This window comes from Stegostoma tigrinum, chromosome 23 (genome assembly GCF_030684315.1).
Source record: "Stegostoma tigrinum isolate sSteTig4 chromosome 23, sSteTig4.hap1, whole genome shotgun sequence".
Taxonomy (NCBI): domain Eukaryota; kingdom Metazoa; phylum Chordata; class Chondrichthyes; order Orectolobiformes; family Stegostomatidae; genus Stegostoma; species Stegostoma tigrinum.
In genome coordinates, this window is record NC_081376.1 from 26,113,378 (window position 1) to 26,130,107 (window position 16,730).

General features: G+C 40.9%; 1 protein-coding gene across 5 annotated transcripts in view; it reads left to right on the plus strand.

The window, feature by feature from the left end:
• The window catches only part of rbfox1 (RNA binding fox-1 homolog 1), a 2,011,452-nt gene that overhangs the window by 313,247 nt on the left and 1,681,475 nt on the right, over positions 1-16,730 (plus strand). For 3 of the 5 annotated variants that reach the window (XM_059654018.1, XM_059654023.1, XM_059654020.1), the window contains exon 2: positions 198-265. The exons of the other annotated variants lie outside the window; for them this stretch is intronic. The gene's annotated coding sequence lies outside the window, so the exon portion shown is untranslated. The remainder of the gene's footprint in view (positions 1-197; positions 266-16,730) is intronic. 5 annotated transcript variants of the gene reach the window in all.

Genomic DNA, 16,730 nt, shown 5'->3' on the forward strand with positions numbered 1-16,730 from the left:
GAGGGGAATGCTGAATAAAGATCTACACTGAACACTTGTAATTCATGGATAATTCATAATTTTGCCATTTTGCAAAGCTATTCCTGACCTGCTCCACTGCACTGACAACAAATAAAGTGTTGTACTGGCTGACACACCATCTATGCTCAGTGAGTTCAATGTCAGCAGCTCATCAAACTGTATTGTTCTTTCTGCAGCACTCCAGTGGCAGATCTGATGATGTGCTTTGTGATTTCTGTTCAGGACAACAGTCACCACAATAAAGGTAAAATCTTTTTGCTTTTGTTTTAGTTGCAGCTCTGATTTCTCCTTTTAAGTGATGGCCAATGCTGGGTATGGTAACAAGGACAAGTAGCTTTCTGTACCTCTCTTGTCTAGTAATTTTATCCTGAACATTGAATGTCAGTGGCTTTGTTCTATTGCTACAGGATGATTGCAACCAACATGCTTAAGATCACAACTTTCGTGAATGACAATATATTTTATGGAAGTGATTCTTCAAGAATATTCAGAGACTCTTTGAGAAATCAATTTGAAGTGAGCTTAATATTGTCCTTGTTGCACGAAGAATGCAACGTGAAAGCAGATACTTACCACATCTTCAGCTCTTCCTCTCCCTCCTCTCTCCTCCCCTCCACCATGACCCTCCTCCCAGGTTGTCCATCCTAATATGCTAAGTTGACATCCGTCACCATAAAAATGTTTCAACCTCCATATGACATTGACTTAACCCATGCCTGTGAATGTGCTTTTTGTGAACCCAACTTGTAGAAGTGTGGAAAACCATCTTGTAATTCAGGAAAAATCTCTTTAATGCTCTTCACCCCATTGTGAATCACAGTGCTGGTTTGTACTGATATAATCCTTTAAAGGATTTGAGAAATTATGGACAGAAGATTTTAATAAAGGGTAGAATTTTACTGTAACCTGTTCTGATTGTGCCCCAAATCTTTAAAATATTAATAATGAATCATTAAATCAATACATTAGCAAGGTTAAAGCATAATTCCAAATTAATCGTGCTATTTAGCAACCAGAGATCTTTCAATACAGCTGGTAAGTGGTAAGTATATATTGGTGATCTGGGAATAAGGGATTTACAGATTACATGTTGAATATTTATAGATCCAGAATAATTAGGAGAAATTGCCTATATTAGTGCTAGTCTCATTGGTGCATGTTATTAACATTGGTTTTTGCTGTAATTACATAAATGGAGGATATTGTTTTAGATAGCAAGTTATATCCAATATCTGCCTCTTAATACCTTTTTTCAAACACGTTTTAATTCACCCAGTCTTTAGACATATTTATGTGCAGTTGTTAACTGAACAAAGCAAATCAGTTTGGTAAGCTATCTCATTAGGATGGAGCCTGAGTATTTGTTATGAAAAGGCTATTTGACCTCAGACTTTGCAATATGTGAAACTTCACCTTCTCTCTATTGGATTGGTCCCACATTACTTTGAAAAGGAACGCAGGTTTGAAAAGTTAGGGCCTTATTATCAACCAGCAAGCTTCATGCCGATTGTATAAGTTTGTAAAATCACCTGCTACACTTGTTAATTTCTTCTTGCAGAAATGAAAACTGCATCAAACTCTTTGAAGCAATATAACTGGGTGTAATAATGACTGTCTCTATTGCTGCAGTGAACAATTGGATTAGCTTTGCAAGTTTTCTTTACATCCTGAAAATATTGATTATGTTCTCTTGTCCAAAAAAAATCAAGTCTAATTTCTTTTACATTTTATAGAATAGTACAAAATAGGAGGCCATTTGGCTCAGCAAGTCTGTACTTTGGAAGAACAATTCGGTTTGTTCTACTCCTGAACTATTTCCCTCCAATATTTTTCTCTTTTAACTGTTCATCCAATTCTATTTTTAAGGTTACTATTGAATCTGCACACATTACTCTATGGGGCAATGCATTCCTTGTTACTTAGACATTTATGCTTCACTATTTAAAAGTTCTGTTTGATTATATGAAAACTGCAGTTCTAAATTAGCTGTGTCATAATCTTTAATTCTTTCAAAAAACCCATTAAAGTTTTAATTAAAAATAGAAATCTCGTTATGGCATAAGGTTTTGGCAGCAGCAGAGATGCTTGAAGTTGTTAAGTTCCCTTGTGTTCTGCATTGATACTTTTCTTACGGGGCTTTGTCCAAATTTTAATTGAATTTGATATGTTTTGTGTGTGTTAAATCATTAGGATGTTACATTTGCCCACATTTACTGAATTTAAAATAATTCAGCTTCTAGAACCACTACGTGAAGCTACCTTTTAAAAGCTGCAGTTATTTCATAGAACTATAATGAAGTGGGGCTCATCCAAATGGCTAGGCAAATTTATTCAGAGATGGAACGGTTAGAACCTGAAATGTCTGAAAAATATAGAGACTTAGGCACTTATGTCGCACTCTTTGTGACCCCAGGACTTCTCCAAAAATGTTACAGCCAATGAAGTACTTCTTCAAGTGTAGTAACTCTCTTGTAGGACATTTGATAGCCAAATGTGTGCTGCAAGCTCCCACAAACGGCAATGTGGTAGTGACCAGTTTTTATTTTTGAAATTTTTAACTGCAAAATGCACAATCGGTAGTTATCCATGGCCAGTTGAGGAAGAAAGAAAAGGCTAGCTTTTTACTCATCACTGGAAAAGAGGAGTGCATCTGTGTGTTGGGGAAGTGCTTGTTAGCCTGGTTACTATATCAGGGCTTACATAATGGCCATTCATTTTGCAGACATTGACACTGCAACAATGCTTGACCTTCCATTAAATAAATCTGCATGACAACCTACCATGCTCTCCAGAATAAGGATGTTAGCTGCCAGAGGCATGGTTCCCTTTGGTATTGCTGTGCGGCGTGGGTGAGAATAGCTAAGTAGTTATGATTGTGTTTTCCTGTTGCTGAGCCCCCAAAGCTGATTACTACAGGAAAAAGACACTGGGCAATCAGATTTAGTACAGAATGCTAATCTCAGAAAATTAAAACATTCAATCTGTTTTCTACAGTAGAAGCTGACTGTACTTTGTGAAACAGAGAGACCAAACCAGCGCGTATTTCTCCAATTTAGTCTCACCAGGGTCACATTGAGTTTTAAATTGAGCTTCCTCAGTTTACACACTACTCCTTGCTAACTGATATTCTTACTCACCTTTTTTTAAAGAGCCTGGAAACGTTGCGCCATGAGGAAATCAGAATTCAAATGTTATGTGTGCTGAATAGTCCACATTGTTATTGTCAAAAATCAGTGCAGTCATAACTTTGGGGAGTTTCGTGGAGGAGTTCACTCTGTGAGCTTTAGTGAGTTATTTCCCAGAATTCTCTGCTCACCTCATTATTTATGCACTGCACCCCTACGACGTCGCTCTCAGGCTATTGTATATTCACCAACCAGGTAAGCAGTTGCAGCTGTAAAGACCTGGGATCCACACCACAAGTGCCATGCTCAAAACTGAGTAGTGCATCATTGACTGCCAGCTAGGAATAACCATTCACAGTACATGTAGCAGGCAGGTGCAGAGATTGCTGGAGCCTTGTACAAAATCTTTGAATCCTCTTTTGTCATGGGGGACATCCCAAAGTTGTTCCTTTGTTTAAGAATAGGAACAGGGATTGTCTATGAAGTTACAGGCAAATGAGCCTTACATCAGTGATCGGGAAATTTTTGGAGAAGGTTCTTAGGGATCAGGTTTACTCACATTTGGAAAAAAAATGTACTTAATAACAATAGACAGTGTGGTTTTTAGCTGGAGAAGGCAGTGTCTCTCAAACATCATGGATTTTTTTGGGGAATTGACAAAGATGATGGAGGGCAGAGTGGTAGATGTTGTCTACATGGGTTTTAGCAAGGTCTTTGACAAGGTCCATCATGGAAGGCTGATACAAAGGTGAACCCAAATGGGATTTGCAATGAGCTGGAAAGATGGATGCAGAACTGTCTCCGTCATAGAAGACAGAGAGTAGCAGTGGAAGGGTACTTTTCTGACTGGAGACTTGTGATCAGTGATGTTCTGTGGATATCAGTAAACTCTGTTTCTAATTTGTGCGTGTGTGTGTGTGTGTGTGTGTGTGTGTGTAAGTTTATGGAATTCACAAACGTTGGGGAAAGCTTTGGCTAATGAGGAGGTGTGCCAAAGGGCGCTGATGGGCTAGAGAAATGGCAGATCATAGAATCATAGAATCCCTACGGTGTGGAAACAGGCCCTTCGGCCCAACACGTTCACACCGACCCTCAGAGCATCCCACCCAGACCCAAGCCCCTATAACCCACGTAATCTACACATCCCTGAGCACTACGGGCAATTTAGCCTGGCCAATCCAGCTAACCTGCACATCTTTGGACTGTGGGAGGAAACTCACGCAGACATGGGGAGAATGTGCAAATTCCATACAGATAGTTGCCTGAGGGTAGAAACAAACCTGGGTCCTTGGTGCTGTGAGGCAGCAGTGCTAACTGCTGACCTACCATGTTGCCTCGGTCTGTATTCACTGGGGTTTAGAGGAATGAGAGGCAATCTGATTGCAACATAGAAAATCTCCTGGTTGTGGACAGAATAGATGTAGGGAAGATGCTGCCACCGCCCACATCCCAGGTGGGGAGCCTAGAGCAGGGGCACAGTCTGAAGATAAAGAGTAGGCCTTTAAAAATTGAGACGAGGAAACAGTTCTTCATTCAGTAGAAAATCAACCATGTCAATGTCACTACCACAGAAGACTGTGGAGGACAGGTCACTGAGTAAGTTCAAGAAAGAAATTGATTTGTTTTGTTTTAAAGAAGATATTAATGGCATCAAGTGATACCCTGAGGGGACAACCAATTTAAAACAAAATAATACCAGCAAATGTACATATAGGTCATACAGGAGCACTGCTCGGAATTACACAAGATAGACAGACAGAAAATCAAACCAGTGTGCATCATTTGGAAGTTTTATTGTTTTCTCTGTCTGTGTATGGACAGAAAGCAGAAACATGGTGTTCGGACAGAGGATTAGCCAGGATCGTATTGAACAGCATAACAGGCTCAAGGGCCAAATGACCCCCTCCAGCTCTTTGTTTTTATTAGCTCTAGGATTCGTGAGCTACACTTCAGGTTGCCGATGATTACCTAAGCATCACAGAAATGGCAGTGATCAATTTGTAATGACCAATAATGTGGTCAAGATTGCTTGTAACCAGGATTTGTATCCCATATTGTTTGGACACTGTATGCACTTTGCTACCAAATTCTATGTTTGCAGATATTTTGAACCTGTACTGTGTGAGTGCCCGATTTAATGCGATTGCCTTTGAAGGGCCTCACATCACACACTGGTAGCATCCACGCCTGAGAACAGAAAAATGCACAGACTTGGCCTACTCTGGGTTTGTGGCAATATATTTTTCATTTCTATCATTCTCTTGTGAACTGAATGAGGCTGGAAAGCAACACAGGTTGTGCTTCCTTGAGTGAGTTGCGGGCTTAGTCAATTACTCTAGGGGACCGCCCAACACGGCCCAAAACCTTTCATGTTTCTTTCTTCATCGCACAGCCTGTCAATGCCATCAGTTTAGAGCTTCCACACACTGCTGCCCAAGTTTTTAAGCCATTGTGTCTTAAACTTACACCTACATCCACATCCCCACCACCCCCTCCCAGTGTTGCCAAATGCATGATCATTTCCCATAATTATTTGAAGTATTCAATGCTACACTCTAATGTGCGGTGCTGCCTTGATGAAGTAACATGGGCCTTGGTCAGGGACAAGGCTTCAGTGATTTTACCGTTCTTTACAATCTCTTACTATATGCGTGTGTCGTGGCTATGCTGCATACATCTGAATCTGGCCCCTATGACATAACGGTCCATGTAGAGATATTCCATAACCCTCCTTTATCAGAGTCCTCTCTCCTACTATAATGAGGACTATGCAAAACCTTCACTTGCATGTGATATGAATACTCACTGTTCACATTACTCTATACTTGTTCAGCTACTGATATTGCCCATGCAGGTTAATTAGAACCATGATCAAAGAATCCAGACACAGCAAGGGGAGCATCTGTGGCCACAGTGCAATAAAGGTGCAGAGAAATTGAGGATCAATACGTGCGTCAGCAAAACCAGGATCAGCAGTTACTAAAAACCCTCAACATGAAGAATTTGCAGCTGAAGAGCCACTCAGGATGTGGAGACGCAGTGTTGCTTTTCCTCAATGACATTTTCTGTTGGTGAGTGTGGAGCTTGTCACTGCGCACTGAGGATATCCTGGAACACTGTCACAGAACTGTCACCTGCTGGAGTGGGACTTGTGAACTGAAGAGGTAACCAACAATCCCCCATCTTGGCAGTTGCATGCAATTTCTATCCAATTAGCTGCTTGCAATGATCCATCGGGGTCTCATGTTTAATCTTTCGATCTTCAACCCGCTATTGTATCCAAAGCTGTTACTGACGCAATTTGTGCCAAAGCACATCATTTCAGCTTTCCGCCATCCCACCTCCACCCCCCCCCCCCCCCGCCCCAACCACCACCATGTTAGGTGGTCCATACGAAAGCCAAGGGGAAGGCTTATCGAAGACAGCTAGATTCCTCCAATGCACTATTGTTTGTACTCACCTCTTGTTGAGAGGAAATATACAAGTCTTCTGTGATCATCAGTACAACACCTTAGAATTCTCTAACAAACATCCTGATGCCCATTTCATTTCATTTTAAGGATTTCCAAGGAGGAAGATGAAGACTTTGAGCAGGAGGAACATATTTTTAGTGTGACAGAGCTCTGCAGTGTCAGGCACTAACAAGACAGAAAGGATTTAATTGACACTCTGTCCCAGTCGATGAGAGCTGGGTCATCACTCATTGACTGTCAATTTGTTGCTACTACAAAGGCAAGGAGCTCCTGTTTATTCCCCAGTAGCACATTTATTCTCTCCCTTTTCTGGTCTTCAATGAAATTTATGGGTTTCAACTATTTCAAGACTTTTCAACATTGCTTCTTCATTGAATAATTTGGGTTTCCTGTCACAGTCCCAAATGTGTAAGCTGAGTGGATTGGCCATGCTAAATTTCCCATATAGCTCAGGCATGTCCAGGTTAGGGGAGTTAGCCTTGGGAAATGCAGGGTTATATGGGGATGGGTGTGCGTGGAATGCACTTTTAGAGGGTTGGTGAGGAATTGTTGGGCCAAATGGTCTGTTTCCACACTGGGACTTTATTCTATTCAGGCAAACCTGTGTCTCCTCAGTTGCCAATATTGCATTCATTGGTATGATCCTAATGAACTTTGACTGCACTCCCTCAATGGAAAATATATCCCCTCATGTATACAGGGAGGACAGAACTGCATGCAATGCCCCAGTCTTACCAAAGCCCAGTATAACTGCAGTAAGACACCCCTCTCCTGAAGTCGAATCCTCTTGCAATAAAGGCCACACAAGGTAATGGAGCTGGTTTCTTTCTAGCTTGAGCCAAATTTGCCAACCTTCTCTTAAATACAATTATTTTTTGGTGATGTGGATTGGGGGAAGCTGAGGGGACAATTGTTCAGTATTCTTACTGTGCACTCAATCTCCTACTGGATTTTTGAAGCATGGTTTATGCAGTATATGCTGTATAATGGTCCACTATGTCAAAGGCCTAGAAGCACGCATCCATGTCTTCTATTGTCAGAATCTTCCATGTCGCACTGTGTGGAGGACTAAGCTGAACTGTCATGAGTGTGTGTTACAAATACTGACTACACACATTACTACGACCTCTTCTCTTTCAGATGTTCCCTTACAAGTTCACTGGAAACGTGACCAGTTGTTTCACTTACAGCAGGGACCATCATCGCTATGGCAACAGTACAATCAAGGCATAATGAAATTGAGGAGGAGAAATCTTTGATGCTATTTCCTCGAGATTAGCAAGGCGTATTGTTGCTGCAGACTGAGAATATCTTGGAGAGTTATCACAGACCTGTGTCATCTGCTGGAGAGATGGGTGGCCAGCTTATTCTGATGGCTCTCACTGTGACAGATGCACAATATTTTTATACAGCTGGCTGCTTTCCAAAGTTCCACTGTGGAGCTGGGTGGCATCTCGTGATCATCAATGTATCGAGGCAATTACCAATTTCATTGTTTCATCTTGTTTCCCAGTGATATGGTCAGTGCTGCGGCCTCCGCAGTAGTCTTTGCCAAAATAATTTCAATTCCCCACAATCAGGGTGCTACAGACTGTACACGTTGCATTAAGTGCCATGCCTTAATGTGACAGGCTTCTTTAATATAAAAGGCTTCTATTTAGTAAACATCTGTGTCACCTGTGATCATCAGCACTACATTTTAGAGGTTTTATCAAAGTATCCTGGAAGCTGCTTTTACACCACAATCTTGGGAACTCTCATGCTTCTGCTTTATGTTGAGGGCTGGATGCCCACCCAAGGTTGGCGATTGGGAAACAAGGGCTCTGTTCTGTAATCATGCCTGATGATTCTTTAGGCTAAACTGACTAAGGCTGAGCACAGATACAATGCAGCCCATTCTGTCACCAGGGCCACGGTGAGCAGACAACAAGGAAGATGAGGATCCAGTGCTTGGATCAGTCTGGGGGGCCTTGCAGAGCATTCCAGGCACAGTGTGCCACCCAATCCAAGTATGTGCTCTGCACACCTGGCCCTGGGAACAAGGGGCTGAAGAATTTGAAAAGCAACATCAGGAAAGTGAAGACATTGAGCAGGAGGAGCATCAGCATAATAGAAAATCATAGCATTGATGCAACAAGTCAGGCATAGGGGAGGCAAGTGGTGCTGGGCTGTTAATCCAGAAAATCGGCTCATGTTCCGGGTGTCCAGGTTCGAATCCCACTGTGGCAGATGTTGGAATTTGAATTCAACTAATATATATGGAAATGAGAATCCCCTGTTGATCATTGTCAAAAATTAGAAAAGAATTCTGCTTGGCTCACTAATGTGCTTCAGGGAAGAAAATCTAGCGTACTCGCCCGGCTGAATCTACATCTGACCCCAGAGTCACAGTAAGGTAGCTGACTCTCAATTGCCCTCTGAAATGGCCCAGCAAGCCATTCAGTTGTATTCATCGTTATGAAGTCTTGACAAAGAAATGAAATTGGATAGACAACGTGGCATCGAACAAAACACCAGAAAAGACAATGGCAGTAGTGGAAAGGGATGTTAAAGAGGAGTCCGAATCCCACGTTCAGCAGCACAAATAAATCTTTTATTCGGAGCTCCTTTACCACATGTGTGGGAGAGGGCTGAGACTGCTCCCCATCCGGCTTTCACATGGGGTCCAGTTGTCCTCTTAGTTATGGCTTAGATTGGAGGAGAGGTCAATGACACTGTACCCTTCCCAATAAAGTACAGGATATTTATATACACTGTGTTACAATGGTTAAATGCAACAGTGACATCAAGTGTGTGCCACATCACTTCTGACCTACACATCCAATTCTGTGAATGCATGCTCAAAGATGGACAACTTCATGGTTCACCTCAGAGGTCCTCCCGTCATCTCATGCTGTTTGCCAGCCCCCTATCACCAGTACTTGGGCTCCAATGATTATTGACCACATTCCAACACCAATTGCTTTGTCCTTTGCCTGATGTTTGCCAGCCGCACTATAAACTTGCTCATTACTAATGGCTTTTCAAATTCAGTCATGCAATTCATGTCCCTTCCTGAATTAGTACAGAAGATTACAAAGGATGTTTACAAAAGTGATGTGTAGATTAGGTGGATGGGTCTGGGTGGGATGCTCTGAGGGTCAATGTGGACTTGTTGGGTTGAAGGGCTTGTTTCCACACAGGGACTCTATGATCTATGACTCTATGTTAATTTCTACAAATTGTTTTGATTTCATAATATCGGCTCTAATGTAAGGTTTAACTCTGTGACAAAGCTAACAGTTCCAGGAACAGCTTCTCTCGTATCTGGCTTGGAACGTGGCAGTTTTTATTCTCTTGAGGTCATAGTGACACTGTTTCAAACTCATTTCTGCTCCCCTTGCTACATTATTTGCCTCTCAGTGCTCTTATGATTTTATCCTATTTATAGCTTATTAAAACTAATATCCTTGCTGACCGAGAAGAAAGTTTCTTCAAGGGTGTTTATCAAAACAAGTCTCTGCATCTAAGTCTGTAACTGCTTTCAGAAATTTATTCCCCCAATACCTAATAAATGCAAACATCTATTCTTTTATGAGTATATGTCTGCTGTAATATGTAATTATTATTATTTAAAGAGCCTCATCTCACGGAGGTCAAGCTTTGCCTTTCTATTTGATATAAAATTCAGACATCTCAAATCATGTGGTTTTCATCTGAACTACCTTTATCAGAGTCTTATTGTCTACTTTCTGGTCCCATCTTACAAGGACTCGGACATTTTGTTGTCTGTCTGTGAAGGCCATCATTTGTGTGATGTGAAAGGCTGCTTCAGCTAAAATGTCTTCAGATTGTCTGTGTCAGTTAAAAAGAAAATCTCAAATAGGAATTTTGTCATTTTCAGTCATGGGCAACTAGAATGGGCAGAAACAGCTCTGTCAACCCTACAAATTCCTTCTTACTAATGTCTGGGGGCTAGGATCAAAATTTGGAGAGCTGTCTCACAGATGAGTCGAACAGCAGCCTGACACAGTCATACTCACAGATTCATATTTTACAGACAATGTCCCAGTCACCAATATCACCATCTCTGGATATGTCCTGTCCGACTGGCAGGATTGACCCAACAGAGGTGGCAGCATAGTGATATACATTCAGGAGGGTGTTGCCTTGGGAGACCTCAGCGCTGACCCTGGGCCCCTTGAAGTCTCAGGTTAAATGTGGGCTGGGAAACCACCTACTGATTACTGCGTACTGTTCTCCCTTGGCTGATGAATCAGTACTCCTCCATGTTGATCAGCACTTGGAGGAAGCACAGAGGATGGTGAGGGCACGAAATTTATGCTGAGTGGAGGATTTCAATGTCTACCACCGAGAGTGGCAGTACAACTGATTGAGCTGGCCAGGTCCGAAAGGACATTGCTGCTATACTGGATCTGTGGCAGGTTGCCAGAGTACAGTGCATACATTTCATTGCTGCATTGTAGGAAGGATGTGACTGTGTTAAAGAAAGTGCAGAGAAGATTCTCTTCTCCAGGATGTTGCCTGGGCTGGAGCAATTAAGCTTTGAAGACAGATGAGATACGCTAGGGTTGTTTTCCTGAGAGAGTTCAGTGCAGGAATTGGATTGAGCTGTACAAAGTTCTATTTGCCACCGATTGGAGATGAGGAAAAACTTTTCCCCTTTGTAGAGGGGTCATGGTTTTAAGGTAAGGAACAGGACATATAGAGGGGTTTTGAGGAAAACGAATCACCCGGAAGGAATTCTGGAATTCTCACTGGTGGTGGAAGTGGGTACACTCAACATTTAAGTAGTAGTTAGATGAATGTTTGAAACATTATCGTATTCAAGGCTACAGGCCAAGCGCTGGAAAATGTGAGGCATAGATGCCATGGGCTGATCAGTCTTTTTCCTTGCTATAAAATCTTTTTAGCTCTCCTAAATTGCATGATTAAGGTTAAAATTGACTAGATCATAGATCATAGAATCCCTACAGTGTAGAAAGAGGCCATTCGGCCCAACAAGTCCACACCACCCCTACGAAGAGCATCCCACCCAGACCCATTCCCCTGACCCTGTATTTCCCATGTCTAACCCACCTAACCTAAACATCCCTGGACACTCTGGGCAATTCAGCATGGCCAATCCACCTACCCTGCACATCTTTGGACTAGTTGATATACAGCAGTATTGTCCCAACCTTTCGGCCAGGCAGTCCAGATTCAAAACCCAACTTCCCTAGACACGTGTCATAATGTGTCCAACCTGACTGAAAAATAAGTGTATTTAATATCCTTGATATAGATGAGCAACTTAAATATATCGTCAGCGCATACTTTTCTGCTGTTAACCTGGAGCAGTTCTCTTCCTGTAGCATATTTGAAAGATTTTTTTTATATGATCGGGATTACAGTCCTGCTTTCATACTGCTTTTCCAGAAATAAAATGAATAAGGAATAGGTGTTTAAAGATATGCCAAAAAATAGATGCTAACTTCTGTCGCATTGATTCTTCTTTAAGAGTAAACTTGTGTCCATCACTATTTCCTAAACAAACGTATTTCACAATGCCAATGGCCTGTTTGTGAAATTCCCAGAGGTCCTGTTGCTCTTCTGACCTCGTGCCTCAGCTATTTCTTTTTAGTACATACAAGTGTCTCTGCTTGACAGAATGAACTGGAAGATATAGCTATCCTCTGACAGGTGATAGTCAAACTCTGTCTCCCCTGCCTCTTGGGTTCTCATTCTCATTTAAGAATAAGAGACACAATTATAGCTGGCAGGAGATCAGAGAATACTGTTTTAGTATATTTTGGTACTGGTTTTGCATCACACAATTACTGGATATACTAGCGTTAGTCATAATAAGTTCTAAACCAAACCGTATTATTGGTGAAACTGACAGGAAATCAAACTGATGCCTGTTGGATGAAATACAGAGGTGGAAACTTTATAACGAATATTCAAAGTGAAGCTGTTGCTATGCAGGAGCTCAATAATTGTTTTTGTTTGAAACAATGGGTGTTGTATTGCTATTTGAGACATTACACCTAAAGTATGTTTTGATTTGGGTGCAGACTAATAAAGGAAAGAACCACATTTAACTGAAACCAATGGAGAAGATTTCACTTTTACAGCGGTTACTTTAATAAATCGACCAAAACCAACAGAAGTTGTACACGAGTTAACATATAAATTGTAGTCATTCTAAATTATAATTAACACATTGTGTAGGAAATACAGCAAAGATAGATCACAAGGGTTTTCAAGGCAGTTTATACAGCATATACAGTACCAATTTCGGCTCTAGACACGTGTCAGGTTGATTAAAAAATTTCTACAAATGATCAGTTTCAGGCACAAACTCCTGCACACATGACTTTCTCAGGTGAGATTCCATCTCCTTTTCTGTCAAAAATTTAGCCACTGATTTTCATCTGTAGCTCTCAAACAATCAGAGTTCCACAGGCATACTTTGTCAAAATGGCACGCTTTTATTTGGAACCGTCATTGGCTGTACTCAAGACAGCCTTGAAACATGTCCACCCGCTGGCTGGTACTGGCCAATGTGTTTCTTTAAGTTAGCTAAAACAACTTTAGTGATGGCTTTTTCCTGTTATCTCTGCTTGTAGATCCAGCCTTTCTGCACAAATTTTCTTTCGCCACTTCACCAGTATGATCTGTGCCTGGATTGTTCTGTGCCTTTTTATTTCGTTTCAAGCAGTTTGTTTCCCTGGAAGCATGAAGTTTGGTTTCTACTTTAGTTTTGCTAGAAACCTGATGGCTCAGTTCTAGTTTCGTTTAGGGTTTGACCCAAATCAAAAATGCAAATTTAAAATCATACTGCACATCACAAGTATGAAATCAATTGACATGAGTTGGAGAACATTTTGAATATTGTAATTGTAACATGCTTTACCATTTATCCCAAGGAGAAAAAAAAATTAATAATCAACAAATGCTGAAATTGCAAGAGACTTCTTTAGGTTACATTGTTATGAAAGGAATTAATAGAAGTGCCTCCAATCAGAATTTATTGTGTGTTTTATCGGTACTGAAGGACTGGGTATTCCAAATATTAAAGTCAAAACACATGTGGCGAATTGATAGAATTTTGACAGAACTACCCCAGTGCATGATTATGTAGCTCTGTGCATATCATTGGATAAAGTGAATAAACTGGGCAGATTTTATCCCAGGGCAACACTACGTCTCGCCACTTCTTTGGATTAGATGTGAAACCTCACTGGAAAATAGTCTGAAAACAAAACATGGGTCATCTGCTTTAGAAATGTGGATCATCACCTACTACTTCTGGATATTTTTCATTTTTGAAATTTTCATGTTCACCTATAGATTGTCGTCTATTCAGAGTGGCAGAGAACCAACTGTCCTATCTGATGAAATAGGAAACATAGGAATCAGGAGCTCCAGCCAATTTTTGTGATGTGTGCAGTGGACTGGAAACAGTGGCTTCATTAATGTCATTTCCATGCAATGATCGAGCAGCACCATCCTCGGCTCTGAAATCTCTGAGGATTTTTGAGTGCTATATTTAGAGCTGGGCTGAGCAGTTTTGTTGGCACTGTTTTCCTTAAATTTTTTTGTATATCAGATACATCTACCATCTCTTCACAGGATATGCATGCCCCCATTTAGTTAAGATTTGCATTCATTAGACTATCCAATTAACAATTTGTCAGCAAGAATATATATATTAGAAAAAAAGGTGTTTGCGCACACTTTGTTGAAAGCTTATCAGAGAATCCCTACAAAGTGGAAACAGGCCATTCGGCACAACCAGTCCACACCAATCCTCCAGAGAGCATCCCACCCAGACCCAAACCATCTCTGTAACTCTACATTTCCCAAGGCTAATACATCGAACCTACACATCCTTGAATCTACTAACTTGCATATCTTCCGACTGTGGGAGAAAACCGGAGCACCCAGCAGAAACCCACACAGACAAGGGGAGAGCGTGCAATTTCCGCACAGACAGTTGCCTGAGGGCAGAATAAAACCCGGGTCCCTAGTGCTGTGAGGCAGCAGTGCTAACCGCTGAGCCTCTGTGCCATGCTGCTACATTCAACTTCACTTTGAGGAAAATTGTAAATTTTGTACATGTCATTCAGTTGTTACCAAAGGACATGCAGCTTCAGATATAAAAGCTTAATTTTATCACCCATCTGCCACCTTCGCTGTTCTTTATTCAGCTACTTTCTACGTTTTTCCATTTCCCCGATACCCTTCACTTCACAAAAACCTGTCAATCACAATCTTGAACATTTTAATTGATCCAACATTCACAGCTTTTCTTTGGGGAAGTGGATAATGAATTCACACTGCACTTTGCAGACAAAATTCTTTCCTGATTTCATGTCTAAATTTATATTTAATATTATGTTCTCTTCTTTTTTGCAGATTTCCTCACTTGATTTTCACTCATATTTTCAACCTCTTAAATTGTGATCTGTCTGTCTCTCATCTCCCAGCTAGTGACAAATCAATGTCTCAAGATTGCCTTTGAATTCCGTGGTTTCTGTTTTGCCTAACAATTTCTTGTGCAAAAACATAGAAACGTCTTCTGCCATTTCATGTGGGCAACATTGTTGTCTTGGAGTTTAGATTATGTGGACTTGATTATGGGAACTGCAGTCATAAAATTTGCTCTAAAATGCGGAAATTTTGACAAACAAGTGCAAGAATTATAGGAAGACCAGTCAGCAGGATGGAAAAGGAATTGAATTTGGGATCGTGTGCGGTAAATCATCTTTAGAAGGAGTAAAAGAAATGGAAGAACACCTGTAATGGAAAGATATTGCAAGACAGTGAATGAGCAAAAGATTTAGAAGTCAAATAAATAATGTCTTTCCCAGAAAGCATGAGCACATGTAGGTAATGCCAAGAAAAATTAAATCTTGGGTTCATAAATAGCATGATACAGAAAAATAATCCATTTACATAAGGCAGCACTTATGCCAAAGTTAGTCTATTGTAGGTGATTTTGCTTACATCATTATGGAAAGAACATTAAAGTCATACAGTCGGTTTACTAAGATATTACTGCAAATGGAAATATGTCATTCTACAGAGGGAGACTTGATATACTGGCACTATTTCCCCTGGGATAGAGAATGTGAGAGCTACTGAAATTATGAAGTATTTTTGTATGATGAAAACAATACATCAGTTTCTAATAATTACTGTGAAAGAAAAACAGAAATTAGGGATGAAGTCTTGCACTAAGGGCTGTTGTAAACTGGAATACTTTGCCAAAGGGCATTAATCCAGCAAAAAGACAGCCAAAGAAATGGGCCAAGTGTCCTCCGCCTCCTGCACTATGAATTTCTATGATTCTGTCATTGAGACATTTAGTTCATTATGTGGCATCAGTGGGCTGCTTCTGCTCCATCTGTGTTTTTTTTATGAGATATGCCAGAAAAACCATTTATGGTTGTGCGAAGGAGTCTTGCACAATTTTACAAAGCTCGAGGATCAGAGTGGGGCAGCTCGGTGCAAAATTCCAGCTGTACATTGTAAATATCTGATCTGGTTATCCTTCAATTAACTTAGTTAAATCATTATTTAGTTGGTATTTTCCAATACCTTGGTCGATGAGGATGACTTAATGTGTGTGGATTTTAACGTGATGATAGGGAGATGGTTAAGGACAGGACTTTGCTCCATGCCAGGTTGCATTAAGAGGGATTACTGAAATAAACACAGCTGATGGAAAGTTTGACATCATGGTTATTCTGAAAACAGAAACACTGGTGACTTTACATTAGGACCAATGAGCAAGTTATAGATTTCTCTTGGTCCCAAGAGTGCTCTTTCATACTTGTTTCAGTAAATATGGATTTATGTTTTTAATGTAGTGCTTGGAAGCAACATGGTTCCAGATAATTGCAATATCTTGAAGAAAGCTCTGCAGACAGGAGAAGACAACACAGTGTGGAGCCGGAGAAATAAAGAGGTGCAGAAACGTTGACATTTTGGGTTGGGACCCTTCTTCAGGGGTGGGGAAGGGGAGCTGGGAAATAAGTAGAGAGAGGAGGAGTGGGGCTGGGGAATGTAGGTGGGATGGTGATAGGTGAATGCAAGACGGGAGTGGTGGGGATTAGTCAGC